We start from the raw sequence: 18,889 nt of genomic DNA on the forward strand, positions 1-18,889 counted from the left end.
AGATCTCATTCCCTACACCAATACGCCTGGGATGAACTGTTCATCAAAAGAGTCAAGTTTTTTGCTGTTGTTGTTTGCTTGTTTTTTCTTTGTTTTGGGGTTTTGATAGTGTGTGTGTGTGTGTGTGTGTGTGTGTGTGTGTTGCCTTCAACAAGCGAATGACCCAGTGCCAGGAATCAACAAACTAGTACATGTAGAATCACAAATTGTATTTTGTGCTATAAAAGGTCTCCACTGAAAATTAATGGTTGATCTGTAATTTAAAAGCAGGAACAACCGAGTACCAGACATAGCACACCATGTCATATAGCTACTCAAAGTCCTAACCTCCTACAGTCAATCTGGTTCTTACTACCAAAAGAGATGGTTTAAGTCAAAGGCTGCTACAGTTCCAACCAAATTCACTAGGTCAGTAGTTCTCAACCTTTTTGATATCAGGATTTCTTTATCTTTTAAAAACTAGGAACCCTAAAAAGCTTTGGTTATGTGGGTTATTATCTATCAATATTTACTGTATTAGAAATTAAAACTTAGAACATTTGACATATTAATTCATTTAAAAGTAAGTCCATTATATGTTAACATAAATAATTTTATGAAAAATAACCTGAAACAAAACAATTCCATGAGAGTGGCATTGTTTCACATTTTTACAAACCTTACGTCTGACTTAATAGAAGACAGATGGATCCTCTTACCTACGACACCATTCAATCCGCTGCAATACTTCATATTGATTGAAACACATGAAGAAAATTCAGCCTCATAGATACACGTACTTGTAAAAGGAAGGACTATTTCAATAGCCTTTAACAATTAATTATAAATAATTTTCCTTGATATCGTGCTAAAACAACAAGTGGTACTTTCAGTTTTTATTTGAAAATACTTTCAAACTTACAAAAAGTTGCAAAAAACATAACAGTAGAAGGCATACCCTAAATACCCTTTACTCAGGTTTGGTTACTGTATTAGTTTCCTGTGACTACTGTAACAAATTACCACAAACAACAGATATTCTCTTGAAGTTCTGGAGGCTCAATGTCCAAAGTGAAGGTGCCGACAGGGCCACACTCTTTCTGAAGGCTCTAGGGGAGAACTGCTCCACCCTCTCCTACCTTCTGGCGTTGCCAGCAACCCCTGGCATTCAAGGACAAGTGGTATTTTCTTAAAGATTAGCTGCAAAGTGAAATCTGAAACCCTATCAATGAACTTTCATACTATTACATTAAAATACACAAACTTACACTCTGTAAAAGATCTTTAACCCATGCATGATTTTGTAACATCAAACATTGTCATTTGGATAATACTAGTTCACTGATTCAGCAGATTTTCAAATACTCATACATTATACAGTATCAAAAACTCCAGGGACTTCTCTGGTGGCGCAGTGGTTAAGAATCCGCCTGCCAATGCAGGGAACACGGATTCGAGCCCTGTTCGAGGAAGATCCCACATGCCGCAGAGCAACTAAGCCCGTGTGCCACAACTATTGAGCCTGCGCTCTAGAGGCTGCGAGCCACAACTACTGAGCCGGTGCACAACTACTGAAGCCCGTGCACCTACAGCCTGTAGTCTGCAACAAGAGAAGCCACCACAATGAGAAGCCTGCGCACCGCAACAAAGGGTAGCCCCTGCTCGTCACAACTAGAGATAGTCCGCGTGCAGCAATGAAGACCCAACACAGCCAAAAATAAATAAATAAAATAAATTTATTAAAAAAAAAAAAACTCCACATTAATATCACCACCCATCTCATTCATAAAGTCTTTAAGTACTGAGAAGCTGTCACACTCATGATGACAGATTCAAAATTAACATGATAATTCTTACTTGAAAACTCCAATTTTATCACTGTCAACAAATACTCTTGGATGTTTTTCTTGAAGTGATAGGTTTACCTTGCTCAATTTCAAGAAACTTTCTGCCAAATACTCAAGTTCCAATAACCACAGTTTGTTAGTCATTCTTTCAAGTAAAAATGATATTCCATGAAAAAAGTGGCCTGTTCAGTACACAAGCCAACCACACAAGTGCTTTTCCCCAAGACAACCATCATACTTTGGTAGGCAGAAGTGTTTTCTGCATATTTTCCGTTCTCACTAGACAGAATGTTAAAAATACAGTACTCAAAGGTCAAGATTTAATGAAATAAGCAAAGTTTGCTCCTTCATCAAGGACAATCCTAATTGAGAAACGAGTGGGGTTTTGTGGGGGCTTTTGTTTTTGTTTTTTCCTTTAAGTCTGAGTGCAGGGCAGTGAAGAACGCAAGGCAGTGAAGAATGCAATGACTACTAGTACAGTCTGGTAGTCCCACTGCCTTGATTCATGCTAAGACACCAGCAGTTTCATGCATCACTGCTTTTGTACCATCAGTGCAAACATCAACAGAATGAAAACAGAAAATATATTACTTTGGAAACAATTTTAACTCTGTGGACTTCATAAAAGGTTCTCAGGGACTCTCAAGGGTTCACAAACCACACTGAGAACCACTGTCTTAGATTAAGGTAGGGAGTGAGGGTTTGAAATTGGTATGGCTTCTCCCAGATCCTCTACATACTCATTTAATAAATACTTCAGTATCTACTATACGCAGGCCTAAATGAATAAGCCATGTTGTGAGATCAAAAGAACAAAGGACTTCCTGATAAGATGATTTAGTGGACTATTGCTTTCAACCAACCACACTCTCCCCCCCTTGCTCTAAATATAATAATGACAAAATACGTATTTTTTTTAATCTTGAAAGACACAGCCATGCTCAAACATAACAAATACGTCTACGGAGCAAGACACAGAGCAAGCATACAGCAATGAGTTGATGACTCTATGAACCTACTGAACTCTAGCATTAGAAACTAGCAAAGACACTCAGGAAATCAAATCATGTGCAACGTAACAGAATCAAAAGCAAGGCTCATAGGTAGAAACCAAACAGAAAATTTCTGAAAGAGAGATGAAAAAAAGCCCTATCAATAGCTATCTAGATAACTGATTATATCAAACTGTTACCTGTAGTTGTAGAAGAAAAAGGAAAGGGTTACATAGTTGGTCGCCAACTTAGAGAGGTTCAACTTACAATCTTTCAACTTTACAACAGTGCAAAAGCGATATGCATTCAGTCAAACCCTACTTCGAATTCTGAATTTTGATATTTTCCCAGCTAGCGATATGCAGTATAATACTCTCTAATAATACTGGCAGTGGCAATTGCAGCCCATTTCAACTTACAATGGGTTCACTGGGATGTAACCCCATCGTAAATCAAAGAAAATCTGTACATACAAAACCTGGGTGACACATAGCTCTGATATTGCAATAGTACCTCAGAACAGAATCCTGAACGTAGACTGAAGGTATGGTGGATATGGTTTGTGAAGGCAACAAAAATAAGCTAGGATTGCCTGGGGCAGGGAGAGGGGGACACATGAAGGGCACCAAAAAAAGAAAAAGAAAATTTCCCACTCAAGATGCAAATTGTAAACTAAAATTCCCAAGTGGATTTAAAAACTGAACTAAGAAAGATGGCCAAGAAATGCATCGATTCCAAAAGATGAATTCGCCACCCAATAAAGTGAAATCTTGAAATAAGTTTAAAATAAATGTTTACAGGATTTCCCTGGTGGCACAGTGGTTAAGTATCCGCCTGTCAATGCAGGGGACACAGGTTCGTGCCCCGGTCCGGGAAGATCCCACATGCCGCGGAGCAACTAAGCCCGTGTGCCACAACTACTGAGCCTGCACTGTAGAGCCCATGAGCCACAACTACTGAGCCTGCGTGCTGCAACTACTGAAGCCCACGTGCCTAGAGCCTATGCTCTGCAACAAGAGAAGCTCGCACACTGCAACAAAGAGTAGCCCCTGCTCACCGCAACTAGAGAAAGCCTGTGCACAGCAATGAAGACCCAACGCAGCCAAAAATTAATTAAAAATAGATTATTTATAAAAATAAATAAATGTTTACAATCCTTAATGAGATAAAGAATCAACAGCCATGAAAACATACATATAAAGAAACAGAATGTGAAAAGAATGAATTATAAAACTTCATAAATTATTAAGTACAAAAAAAGATGGTATTTGCCCATTATCTGAGCACCAAATATCTGAACTCTGAATAGATTTGGTTAGCATGGGATACTTTAACCCATATCCGAAACAAAACTCAACAGATGGGATTAATTCCTAGACTGGACACAACACACACACACACACAATCAGTGAACTGGAAAATAAAACTGATGAAGCCAACCAGAATGCAGCACAGTGAAGTAAAAAGGGGCTACACCATCACTTTTACAAGGGTGCTGAAAGAATCTAAAAAACCACACACCGAAAAAAAAAAAAACTCAGTGGTGGGCAAATGGTAGACTTGAAAAATGGCTCCCTCAAGAATCTTATGATTTACAGACAGAAACAAAGTTATTTTAAAAAGAGAATTTTTAAAATAACTATGTCTACAACCCAAATAAAATCAGGAAACAATGTGTGTTTTCCAACTCCAATATTAGCTGAATAAACTTGAGAAAATCTAAACCTTAGGACCTAAAAGGAGATTAAAGAGATGTCTTTTAAGAAGCACTGAATTCTCAAAGATGCTAAGATCTACAAATACAGTTTTGGTAGTGGTCTTAAGCTGTTCTTACGTAAACATTTCAAATATTTTCCTTAAAACTTCTCTGATATTGTACATTTCTCTGTCAAAAGAATTTGTAGAAACAGTATCTTTTATTATGAAGGACACCTGGGTCACAAGTGCTTAAGGACAATTTCTTCTTTGAAAAATCACGTTAAAATTGATAATTCCTCTGCAATTTTTTAAAATATAAAGACACTGGCAATTTAGCCTAAATTTAAAATTCCATTCACTATTCATCATTCTTAATAAAATGGCTTCCTTTTCAACTGCCAAAAGGAAAATGGAAAGGGATGAACTCGGGCTTCTTATACTTCAAATGGAATTGGGAGTTATTTAAGTAATGAAACGTCTACAATTTACATGATACCTTCACACCACAAAACAGGCTTATCAAAAGCCGAAGTAAAAACTCTCATACACACAAAAAAATTAAATTTCAACTTACTTCCCAGGGCCTAGGAATCAAAGGCCTTATACTACACTAAATCATGTCTGGAAATGAAAAGACAGTAGGATTACAGCTGTGCATGGCCAATTTATCTTCTGAAGTCAAAGCATGTCTCCTGTTACCTTGCAGCAAGTCACTGTGATCTGCATATCAATATATCGAAGGGCTGCAGAATCTGAAACCTATATTCCAACCATAAAAGGTGTTATTTTAATTAACAAACTTGCCAACACATTAGGAACTTTGCAGCTCTATGCTAGAATTCTTTTTAAATTATTATCACGATCTCATTTTAAAGAAAACTTTAAAAGGTTAAGAACCAAGACTAAAAATTATTCAATTCCAATTCTATTTATGGTCACCCTCCAGTAAAATAAAATAACTAGCTCTATAAAAATCTTTTTCAACAGAAGAACAATATGCTAGCAGTTGATGTAGAAAAAAATTAATTTCTGTAATTCAGTTTCCTACATTAGAGCCAAATTTTAGAGTAGGGGAATGAAAGAAATGACAAATCACACATTATGTAACAAGAGTCCTACCTGGAATACATTAGGTACATTTTTACTTGTAATGATTGTTCAACTATGCAAGATAAAATTCTATGGAAGTGAATTAAATAACCTTCACTTCTGATCTTTAGATGATTGTGGACTCACATCATATAAGCTTAATATATGAAGCTCATTAAAGAATGATACATGATGGAAAATATACTTAAATCTTAGGAACATATGTGGAACATGTGTGCACATGCAAAGCTTTCAAAGTCACTTTAAAATGTGAAAATGAGTAAGCCTGTTATCCTTGATAAATGTCAGCTGTCATGCACTCATGTCCAATACATACTATTTTTCACAAAGCAGAGTACCAGAAAAGGCAATTTTGAATCCACCAGCTGCACATAATGGTTATACATAGAAAATTCTATTCAAGGTCAGAAGTTTAGAGGTTTTCAATATCAACTTCAAAATAATGCAGGCTTTATATGTTAAATATTACACAGATTCCAAAACATATTCTTTTTAAAACAGTTTTTGAAAAGAAGAGTCATAAGAAAGTAATTAAAGAGTTTGGCACATGAGAGATAGGGCCATTTACAACAGTGATATAAAGAGGATTATTTGTATTTTTGGATCGTTGAGCTGATATTTAGGCCAATTATATTTCTTAACTAAGTTACAAAATTAGGTACTACAAGAGCTACATTATTACTAATCTGATGATTTTTTATGTCTGTATTTTCCAAGTCTAATAAAACTGTCCTTTTAACGAGCCATGACTATGAACAATTACTACAACCTTACCTCCATCCATTTTTACCAAGAGCAGGGAAAAAACAGTGATTAGATTAGTACAGCAGTTTAGATAGTTTGTTGGTCATGCCAAAGACGGATGTTACAACTTTAACAGTTTTCTCTACATATTCTGAAAGCTTCATCCTTAAAAGCAAACCAGCTTAACCATCAGTTTTTTACTTTAATAACAGAACAAAACTATCAATAGGAATTTTCTTTTAAAAGCATCTCTGTATAGCATGTGACCTATGCTAAAACAATATTATCTTCTAAAAGTATGCTGTTTCACCAACATTAAATTCAAACTATTTAAGCTTTCAAAATTATAAATGCACTGATATTCTCCTATATATCATCATAAAACTAGTGACCTCCACATTTTAAATATATCACTAGTAATCAATCTTCTTTACATAGAAGGAATCTCTTAAAAGTTTAAAACCTAAAAAGAAAATAAAAAAGGAGTGAGGGACTAAGTGTGGTCAGATTATCTCAACTAAAATAACTTTGGCTTTTCCACTTAAAACCAAAGCACTTCATTAGTCCAAAATAGCAGATCCACCAAAATTATGGCTTTCTTAGTAATCTTTAATTGCTCTTATAAGCTTGAGAGCAAAAATTGATTTCTGGGTGTATTGCTGTAAAATATCCATAAGTAACTCACAAATATTTAATGTACAAATAGAAAAGTGTAGATGGGTCTGGGTATAATTTTGAATTCTTTTTTTTAAAGAATAAAGTCTTTTTGATATAATCTTTCTTGACAAATGAAGACGATACGGTGCTGGAATTAACATTAACCCTATAATTACAAGTTGACTACTTACTCTAACAAAGACTGGATAAGGTTTTCAAAAAATTGAGGTGAGTTTAATTAACATGTTATTGTCGAAACTCAGAAAAGTTTGAGGTAGACAGCATACCTTCTGAGGTCAGTGTCATGAAAAAAGTAATCATATTTTCCCATAAAATTCCTTTATGGCATCACAGAACTCTTAGTATTCCGCAATACATCAGCTACATTCTTTAACAGCTTCATTAAGATATAATTCACATATCATACACTTAAGGTATACAATTCAATGGCTTTTAGTACATCCGGAGTCGTACAATTGTCACCACAATCAATTTTAGAACATTTTAATTATTGCAAAAAGAAACCCAATACCCCTTAGCTGTCACTCCCCTAAGCCTCCCATTCCCCCCGCCTTACAAAACCTCTTTCACATCCCCACCCTAGGCAACCACTCATCTACTGTACTTTCTGTCTCTATGGATTTACCTATTCTGGACAGATCATGCAAGTGGAATCATACAATATCTAGTCCTTTGTGACTGGCTTAGCCTAAAAGTTCATCCATGTTGTAGCATATATCAGTACTTCATTTCTTTTTATTTCTGAATAATACTTCATTATATAGATATACTTTATTTATCCATTCATCACTTGATGAACATTTAGGTTGTTTCCAACCTATGAATATACATACTGTTATTATGAACAGTTAGTACAAGTTTTTATGTGGCCACCTATACTCTTAAATGAGAAACCATGAGCACTAATGAAAACAACTTTTGATGATATATATAAAGAAGCCTCCAAAGATTGCTAGTCAACAGGAAAAAGGCCAGGTTCTTAAAACTTTTTTTAAGTGGAAGCAGTTGTACAATTTTTAACTATGATTAATATACTAAGGGCTCAAATGGTAAAAGTGAACAACATACAAGAACAGATGGGTAATGTAAGCAGAGAGATGGAAACTCTAAAAAAGCAAATGGGAGTATTAGAAACCAAAATCACTAACAGAAATGAAGAATCCTTTTGATGAACAGAGGTGTGGTGGGGGTGGTGGAGGTGGATCAGTGAGCTTCAACACACACACACACGCACACACACATACACACACACTGTCTCTCTCTCTCTCTTTCTGTCTCTCTTCCAAAACTGAAATACAAACAGGAAAAAGAAAAAGAACGGAATATCCAGGAACAGTAGAACAATTACAAAATAATACACACACAAGGGGATTACCATTTATATGAAATTCAAGAAAAGGCAAACTGTAGTGACTTAAAGCAGCCCAATGCCACCAGCTACCAGTAGAGGGGACAGATTGTAGAGGGGCACAAAAGAACTTTAGGGGGTGGTAGAAGTGTTTTCTATCATAATTGTGATAATGGTTACATTTGTCGAAACTCATCAAATTGTAAATTTAAGGTTGGTGAATTTTATTGTATGTAAATTACACTTTTTATAAAGCTGTTTAAAAATTGAGTAAAAAGTTAGGTTAAGGAAAATCACAGTGCATACTGCAAATCCTGTGATAAACAATAAATGACTAGTATGAGATAAATTAGCTTATAAAACATAGGGCTATTTCAGCAAGAAAATTTACTTTTTTCTAAAGAAGTTCCACATGAAAAGTAAATTTATTACATCAGCAGTTAAAAATCAAGTTTATGTTTAAAAACTTTACAGCAATAACAATTCTCTATGCAACAAGAGACCTACACAAAAATGTTCACTGAAATATCATTCATACATCAAAAGCCAGAGGAAACTAATGTTCAATCCCAAATTTAAAAAATAAATTCTAACAAAGCCATACAAAAGAATACAATATAGTAGTAGCAAAAATAAATAAATCATACACAACATGGTAGAATCTTACAAGCAACCAAAAGTAAAAAAGCAAGTACATTACATTCATTATATTTTTGTAAAGCTACAAAACAAGAAAAACTAAACATTGTTCAGGAACACACACGTGATGGTTTCTCAAATGTTTTTAAAAAGCAACCACAATTAAAGATAACTGTGACTTCTGGGATAGAAGCAGGATGAGTTCATGAAGAAACACACAGGGAGCGGATACACCTAAAAACCTTCCAGTTCTTAAGTTCAAGTAGCAAGTTCACAGGTGTTTTTCAAAGTATACTTCAGGGACTTCCCTGGTGGTCCAGTGGTTAAGAATGTGCCTTCCAATGCAGGGGATGGGGGTTCAATCCCTGGTCAGGGAGCTAAGATCCCACAGGCCGCGGGGCAACTAAGCCCGCGCGCTCTGGAGCCTGCACGCCGCAACTAGAAAAGAGAAAACCCGCACGCCACAACTAGAGAGAAGCTTGCGTGCCACAACAAAAGATCCCACATGCCGCAACTAAGACCCAACGCAGCCGTAAAAATAAATAAAATAAAATAAAAATAAACAGAAAAACATTTTAAGTGGCACCCGATCCGATGTCCTCAAATTTCAGGGAAAAAAATAAATATAAAAGTAAAAACTGGGCTTCCCTGGTGGCACAGTGGTTAAGAGTCTGCCTGCCAATGCAGGGGACACGGGTTCGAGCCCTGGTCTGGGAAGATCCCACATGCCGCAGAGCAACTGGGCCCGTGAGCCACAACTACTGAGCCTGCGCATCTGGAGCCTGTGCTCCGTAACAAGAGAGGCCGCGATAGTGAGAGGCCCGCGCACCGCGATGAAGAGTGGCCCCCACTCGCCACAACTAGAGAAAGCCCTCGCACAGAAACAAAGACCCAACACAGCCAAAAAATAATAATAATAATAATAAATAAATAAATTTTTTTAAAAAAGTAAAAACTGAGTCTCTCTACTTTTCATGTCAATAATATTAACTGCATAGGTTTAATAAACATCTGTCAACCTATTTATCACGATAACTGAACAACCAAGTCCATATCATGAATGTCATAATTGAGATTATTCTCATTTAATCAGGCATGACAAGCCCATCATTAACAAGCAAAGACTTCACACTTTATAAGTCAATACCTATGGGCCTGGTACCTATTCTTGGCTTATAGGGACTAGCCTCAAAAGTAGGCCAGAGACTTAGTAAATCTGAGGAACAGGGAGAGGAGATGACTTCACTCATATTTATAGGACTGCAAGTGAAATCTAGAAGAGTTTGTTTGGACTGGTTTCCTAGTCTCAAGATATACAAGAACAAATAAAAGAGACTTTAGAAATGCAATCCTATATTCCTCAGGAAAACTTCCAGAGAGAAATTAATCCTCTGGTCTCAGAAGTTGTTCAATAAAATACGCTCAGGGACTTCCCTGGCGGTCCAGTGGTTAAGACTCCGCGCTTCCACTGCAGGGGGCACAGGTTCGATCCCTGGTAGGGGAACTACTGATAAGATTCCCGCATGCTGCGGCCAAAAAAATAAATAAAATAAAATACGCTCAAAGAAGCTTATATGGTTAATAAAGACATCTTTCTGTACCTTTTTGCAAAGGATGAAAAGAGGCTTTTTTTTTTTTTTTTAAATGAACTCAAGAATCAACTGTGGGACTTCTATTTTAGACCAAGAGAGAATAATAGGATTCAACCCACCATGAACTGAACAAATTATAAGAACAAACTATATTCAGATACCAGAGAACAAGCAGTGAAAAACTGTGGTCCCTGAGATCAGGAAAACAATTGGGAGTTGGGGGGAGATGGACCAATATGACAACATGAGCCCTACTACCAGCCAGGCTTCCTACCAGGAAGCAATTTTTCCAGATCACAGCACAAGGATAAGGAACCCAAACAGAGCCCAGCAATCTTGCTGAATGGACAAGATAATAACCAGAATTCAGGATGGCCAAGCTGGATATATTCTGCACGGCAGTTTCTCAGAGTGACTGACAAAATTGTAGGGACTAACAAACTGACCCTGAAATTTGTATCAAAAGATTTAGATTGGGCTTCCCTGGTGGCGCAGTGGTTGCGAATCTGCCTGCCAATGCAGGGGACACGGGTTCGAGCCCTGGTCTGGGAAGATCCCACATGCCGCGGAGCAACTAGGCCCATGAGCCACAATTACTGAGCCTGCGCGTCTGGAGCCTGTGCTCCGCAACAAGAGAGGCCGTGATAATGAGAGGCCCGCGCACCGCGATGAAGAGTGGCTCCCGCTTGCCGCAACTAGAGAAAGCCCTCGCACAGAAACGAAGACCCTACACAGCCATAAACAAACAAACAAATAAATAAATAAATAAATAAACCCAAAGTTTAAAAAAAAAAAAAAAAAGATTTAGATTACCCAGAGCAATCATGGCAAAGAAGAAAAAGTTGAAAGACTCACATTACCTACTTTCAAAACTTACTATAAAAGCTGCAGGAATCAGGACAATATATGTGGGCATAAGGACTGATATACAAATCAATGGCCAGAATAAAGACCAGAAATAGATCCTGATTTTATATATATGTATATATGTGTGTGTCTATATATATACATATATATATATATGTAAGTATGTATATATATATGTATATATGTTTGTGTATGTATTTATGTAACACACACACACACACACACACACACACACACACACAGTTAGTTGATTAAGTTACCAAAAGCAATGCAATGGAAAAGGAGAGTCTTTTCAATAAATAGCCATGGAACGGAATGTCAATATTTTAAAAAACTGATCCTCAATCCTTTCTTCACACCATATGCAAAAATTAAATCAAAATGGATCACAGACCTAAATATAAAGCTAAAACTATAGAACTTCTACAAGAAAACAAAGCAGAAAAATCTTCATAACCTTACAATAGGCAAAGATCTCTTAGTACATTAAAAAAGGATTAATCCTAAGAAAAAAAATTGATAAATCAAGAAAATGAAAAGGGAAGACAAAGGCCAGAAGAAAATACTCTCAAAATATATCTGAAAAGGATTTGTATCCAGAACATTTTTTTTTAACTCATACAATAAGAAAACCACCCAATTTAAAAAATGGGCAAAATTTGAACAGACACTTCATAAAAGAAGAGATATATGTGGAACTTGAACTCTCATATATTGCAGGTGGAATATAAAATGGTAAGCCACTTTAGAAAACAGTTTCAATTTCTTATAAATATAAGCACACACTTAACCGAAGACCCTGCAATTACACTCCTGGGTATTTACTCAAGAAGGAAAAAAAAAAATCCAAACAAAGACTTGTACTTTAATGTTCCTGTAAGCTTTATTCATAGCAGCCAAAAATAGGAAACACAATGGAATACTACTCAGCAATAAAAAGAAAGTAACTTCTGACACAAAAATGTGGATCCATCTAAAAAAACAGGCTGAGGGAAAGAACTTTTACAGTGTGACTGTGGGGAAACAGGCTCTCTCACATAATGATGGTGGGAATCCATATGGTATAATCCTTATAGAGTGTAATTTGACAATATCTAACAAAAACTACATATGCATTTACCCTCCAACCTAACAATCTCACTTCCAAGAATTTATCCTGAAGGTACAACCCCAACAATATAAAAATATATACTCATGAGGTTATTCGCTGCAGCATTATTTTAATCGCAAAATACTGGAAACAACCTAGATAATATCCATACATAGGAAACTGACTGAATAACCTACATGCACATAATGGAAACTATATATCTGTGTAAAAAATAAATGAGACTGGGGCTGGGAAAAGAGGCAGTGAGGAATTGGTGTTTAATGGGCACAGTTTTCAGTGTAGGGAGATGAAAACATTCTGGAGATGGATGGTGGGGACAGCTGCAAACAGTGTGAAGGGACTTAATGCCCCTGAGCCGCACACTTAAAAGTGGTCAGAATGGTGAGTTTTATGTTATGTAAAGTTTACCATGATTTTTAAAAATGAATGGGAAAGATCCCTTTGGCGTGATATGGCATTATTTCCAGGAGATATCAGTAAGTGAAAAGAGCAAAGTGCGAAAGAATATATATAGTATGCTACCTTTTGTGAAAACAAAAAGAAAAAATAAAATATATTATACATATATCTGCTTGTCATTACAAAAAGAAACACAAGGAAATACTTCAGAAAACACTGAAGATAGTTTCCTCCAAGAATGGGGAAAATGGGGTAGAAAGGATACAGAAGGGAATGTGTATCTTCTGTAAAATTTTGACTTTGGAAAATGTGTTCATATTCTACATAATCAAAACATAACCAATCAGAATAGGAAGGAGCATTTTAAAACAAACTGAAACTCAAGCATACAAATAAATAAATCTCATTTCATTTCAAACAAATACCATAACTACATTATGCAGAAAGTAAGGGTGGGAAATAAAACTGGGGAAGGAAGGGAAGGTAGGAGGAGGGAGGACTAATTCAAGTAATTTAAGAATACAGGATTTTACACCTGAAACTAACACAACATTGTAAATCAACTCTACTCTAATAAAAAGTAAAAAAAGAAATACAAATATGCAAATCTTACAAAAAAGGTAGGGGGGGACTTCCCTGGTGGCACAGTGGTTAAGACTCCACACTCCCAATGCAGGGGGCCTGGGTTCAATCCCTGGTTAGGGAACTAGATACCACATGCATGCCGCAACTAAGAGTTCTCATGCCACAACTAAGGAGCCCGCCTGCCACAACTAAGACCCGGCACAACCAAATAAATAAATTAAATAAATTAACTATAAATATAAATCAATCAATCAATAATTAAAAAAGAATACAGGATTTACTCTCAGTCTTGGGCAAGACGGTTATGGGGAAGTGGAGAACTATATACAAATTCTTCACTCACCTTAAGTAAGTTTGTTTACTGTAGTGAAATGGTCAAGCAATTCTGAAATTACTTTAGATGTATTAATAGGATAGAACAAAACAGTAAATGTACTGACAATGTTGGGAACCAGAGTTCTCATGGCATAAAAACGAACATAAAGGGACTTCCCTGGTGGCGCAGTGGTTAAGAATCCGCCTGCCAAAGCAGGGGACATGGGTTCAATCCCTGGTCCGGGAAGATCCCACATGCCGCGGAGCAACTAAGCCCATGCCCTACAACTACTGAGCCTGCGTTCTAGAGTCCGCGAGCCAAGACTACTGGGCCTGTGCTCTAGAGCCCACAAACCACAACTACTGAGCCCGTGCGCCGCAACTACTGAAGCCCGCGCACCCTAGAGTCCATGCTCCGCAACAAGAGAAGCCACCACAATGAGAAGCCTGCGCGCCGCAACGAAGAGTAGCCCCCGATCGCCGCAACTACAGAAAGCCCGCACGCAGCAACAAAGACCCAATGCAGCCAAAAATAAATAAAATTTTTTTAAAAAAACGGACATAAAAATATGAAATGAGAGGTGCAAAGAATGAACCCTGTAGATGTGGAGTGAAATTGGACATACTGACATAAACTCATGATTTCTAAACTACATATATTCATGTTGCTATGAACGTGTATATACGAACAAGTATGTTTATGTATGTACGTGTATAGACATTCATATATTTCCTAGCTGTGTCCACTGTAAGGGTCAAGAAGAGAAGACAACCCAGAAGCAACAAGGACACCTACCCTCCACCACCCAGGGATCTTGGTCTCTAATACTGTTCTCCACAAGGAACAGGAGCGTGATTAAAAGAGCTCCACTGGGAATGGAATGAGAAAATGACCATTTTGGAACCATTACGGTAAAAAATTAGATCAGACAAGAATCATCAATGAATGCTAAATCTAGGGCAAATTGTGACGAGAATCGTGGTACCAGCATTGTCTCCCCCACAGACTGCTTACTGCTTGCAAAAGAAGGAAAAACTATACAGTGGAGAAATCTGGCAACACCTTGGCCAAGTGATCAAAATTAACATCCCAATGAGGGACAGAAGACACCATGTGCCTCCAGAAGTTGTGCATCTTTCTCGGGGGATCACACCACCTATGCAGTATTGCAGCCAAGAACGCATAACCACATTCTAATTGCAAGAAAACTTCAGACAAACAGAAAATGAAGAACATTCTAATAAGGGAGGGGAAGGGTTGTGTTCTTCAAAAATGTCAATGTCATAAAAGACAAAGAAAGGCTGTGGAAATATACCAGGAAAAGGGAGGCTAAAGAAAAATAATAACTACATGCAGTATCTGACCCGAGACTGGTTTCTGTTACAAGAAGCAAGGGAAATGCTGTGAGTGACCTTATTAGGTCAACTGACAAAATTGGAATATTTTGTCTGGATACATTTGTATCGACATCCACTTATGAAGCTCATAACTATACAATGGTTATATGAAAGAATGACCCTATAAAGCAGAAGTATTAGGGGAAAGAAGCACACTGTACATAACATACCCTCAAATAGTTCAGAAGAGAGAGAGAGAGAGAGAGAAGGAAAGAGTAAAAGCACACATGAATGCAAATAATAAAACCAGAGAGTGTATCTGGCTAAAGGATATCTAGATGTTTTTCATACTCTTATTTTTGTAACTTTTGTAAATTGGAAATTATTTCCAAGTAAAGTTTTTTTTTTTTAAGATAAATACTATGGAGATAGTTCTCTACTATGTTCAGAATATAATGGGTATATACCATAATTAATTGAAGGATTTTATAGGGAAATAGCAAGAGCTGAGGATGGAGGCTTAGATAAATTCCCAAAGGACTGTTTCAAATACAAGAGAAGGGAGTTTGTACTTTTTTTTTCTGTAAGCCAGGGACCAGTAGCACAAAGCTTAGAACAGAAAAGAGGCTTGGTTAAAGGGGTATATTTAAGAAAATTTTCTAGCAAACTTTCAAGTAGGCAGAAACACTATAGATAAGAAACAGTTAAGGGACATTTGGACAAACACAAGCATGAAATTAAGGGGTCTTGGCCTAGGAAGCTAAGATTGGTAACAGAAAGTTGAACAAATACAGGAGACATGAAAACAGAAAACCAGATAAGACCTGTTTACTAAAAATATCAAAGGGGGGTAGGATTCAAAGATAACTCACATTTCAAGCCTAGCTAACCAAGAGAATAATAATGTTACCAGCAAAAAGAAATTTAACTAGCTAAGAAAAGCATAACCGCTTTCTTAGCTATCAGACAACTTTTCTATTCTCATTTTTCCTATTCTGATGCAATAATAAAAGTCAGGAGAGGAGTTAGATGAAATGTTGCACACCAGCACAAGCCATCCGGTGAAACTGGTCTTCACAAGGTGAAATAGTCAAAATGGGTGGGGCTGATTCAGATTTTGACTATGTGCCATTAAAATATTCACACATAAGGAAACAGTGGGCAGGTGATAGTGTCTCATATTAAACCGTAACATACAGTTCCGACCCTTCCCCCAAAATTTGTTTGTATATAGAATACACATATATATTCACTTATTCCAAGTCCCTTCATTCAACTAATAGTATTATTAAAGAGGAAAGCATGACACATAAAATAAGCTTAAGATTAAACCATAAATCACGAAGAGGGCAGTACCTTCAGAGGGTGAAGTCAGAAAATTACAAAAGATCCAAAGTAAAACTGAATTACCTGGCTAACCAGTCAGATGATATTCAAGTAGGAGTTTATTTTTATTGGTCTCTGACTCCACTGTTCAGCAAGTATTTTGATCCTGAGAACAAAAAAAAAAGAAAAAGAAAAAGAAAAAGAAAAGGGTGTTGATTTTTATTGCCCTTTCTTTATATAAGTACTATTATTAGTCACACACAAAATAACTTTTCCCACCTTTCCCTTCCCTGGACATAAGAAACAAACAATAACAACAAAAAGCTATCAAGTATAAGGCCTCTTCCTGGGAATTTGAGCTCGATGCCTTATTTTGCCATATATTACTACTTCTGCTAAAAAAAAATTTTTTTAAATAAAAAAAAAATAAAAATCAGGCAGGGCATACACAATACAGTCTGTCACAGTTTGTAAACATGGATAACACAAAGTGGAGATAAAGGAGATCACCTTCAAGTCCTGAAAAGTGATGAAACCAGCTGGGTAATTTGACTTGGGACGTTCCCACCAGTCCAAAAGGAATGTTCAACAAATTAACAATTTAAAATAATATAGGACTTCCCTGGTGGCGCAGTGGTTAAGAATCTGCCTGCCAATGCAGGGGACATGGATTCGAGCCCTGGCCTGGGAATATCCCACATGCCGCGAAGCAACTAATAAGCCCGTGCACCACAACTACTGAAGCCCGCGCACCTAGAGCCCGTGCTCCGCAACAAGAGAAGCCACCACAATGAGAGGCCCGTGCACCACAACGAAGAGTAGCCCCTGCTCGCCGCAACTAGAGAAAGCCCGCACGCAGCAATGGAGACCCAATACAGCCATTAATTAATCGATTAATTGATTAATCGATTAATTAAATATAAATATCCTGTCAGAAGCTAATTAAATACTGAAGTCCAAAAAAGATAAATACCCACCAGATGGATGGATAAAGCAAGCAAGGAGAAGGGTAAAACAAAAAAAAGCCCTGGATATTTTCTTCCCCTCTAGGAAAGGGTGCATCATTTGAGTCATCAACAAAAAATAATTTTAAATGGGAGACAGGTAAGTGAGGGGCAGTTCTTCAAAATAAACTGCAATAAATACATGAACATAAAGAACAGCAGACTTTGCACTTGAGGAGATGTGGAGCAGGCTGTAGTGCAACAAAAAAGTGAGCCAATAAAAACATTCAAAGATTCAAAGATTCAACATCACCTTATGATTTTCCAAATGTATCAATAAAGCAACAATCTAACTATTGCTAATTCTAGAGATATCTATAAAGACAAGAACCATAACTATGCCCTTAAATTAATAGCGGAATTGGCAGGTCTGTTGAGAAAGGATGGAAGAAAAAAATGATATATTCACAAGTTCCGAGTAACAAATACATCACAGCCATGGCCAATCCGCATGTAGCATATAGAAGACAACCAACCACAATCTAGCTGCATGATGTGAAGGGTCTGTTGCACTTTTGAAACTCAAATTAAAGGTGCGAAAATGGGGGAATGGGGGTTGAGGATGGAAGGACATCACATTATAATGTGGATCACAAAGGGAGAAGAGGAAAATCCAGGTAATATATCAGTGCCATGCAATTAAAGTTATAAAAGGAACTGATATATCTAGTACCAGGTCTATTGATAAGCACAGCAGTCTCTAGCTTATAACTGAGAAACATGCCAGAAGTAAGGTGGTTCTTGGACTACATCTTCCAATCCACAATAGTATAGCTAGTTGTTAGCATAATGGCTAAAGGGCAGAAGCTTCAGAGCCCACCAGATCTAGACTCAACCAACTCCCAGCTCTTTCACTTACTGGTTAGGTACCCCTGGGTCAACTAAAGACATCTTTGAGCCTTAGATTTCTCATCTTAAAATGGCTATCACACCTCCTAAGGCTCTTGCGAACATTAAGTGAAAATGCTTAAATTACTTGTTAGTACCTAGATATAAATGCTCAATAAATAAAAACAATTATTAGCCAAACAAGACTATCTGACACATAACAAGAATTACCAAGCACAGTGAAATAAAAAAATAGGAGAAAACACAATCATCAGTTTTAGTTTTTAAATGAATTCAATGTTTTATAACGTGAATTTTTTTTAATTTTTATTTTATTTATTTATTTTGGCTGCATCGGGTCTTAGTTGTGGCCCACAGGATCTTCATTGTGGCACACAGGATCTTTAGTTGCGGCATGCGGACTTCTTAGTTGCGGCACGCATGCAGGATCTAGTTCCCAGACCGGGGATCAAACCCAGGGCTCCTGCA

At 37.0% G+C, this 18,889-nt stretch overlaps 1 protein-coding gene across 5 annotated transcripts in view; it reads right to left on the reverse strand.

Annotated features, from left to right (window-relative positions):
* The window catches only part of NCOA3 (nuclear receptor coactivator 3), a 123,683-nt gene that overhangs the window by 44,498 nt on the left and 60,296 nt on the right, over nucleotides 1-18,889 (reverse strand). For 4 of the 5 annotated variants that reach the window (XM_068525297.1, XM_068525293.1, XM_068525295.1 and 1 more), the window contains exon 2: nucleotides 16,653-16,734. The exons of the other annotated variant lie outside the window; for it this stretch is intronic. The gene's annotated coding sequence lies outside the window, so the exon portion shown is untranslated. The remainder of the gene's footprint in view (nucleotides 1-16,652; nucleotides 16,735-18,889) is intronic. 5 annotated transcript variants of the gene reach the window in all.

Source organism: Eschrichtius robustus, chromosome 16, assembly GCF_028021215.1.
Source record: "Eschrichtius robustus isolate mEscRob2 chromosome 16, mEscRob2.pri, whole genome shotgun sequence".
Taxonomy (NCBI): domain Eukaryota; kingdom Metazoa; phylum Chordata; class Mammalia; order Artiodactyla; family Eschrichtiidae; genus Eschrichtius; species Eschrichtius robustus.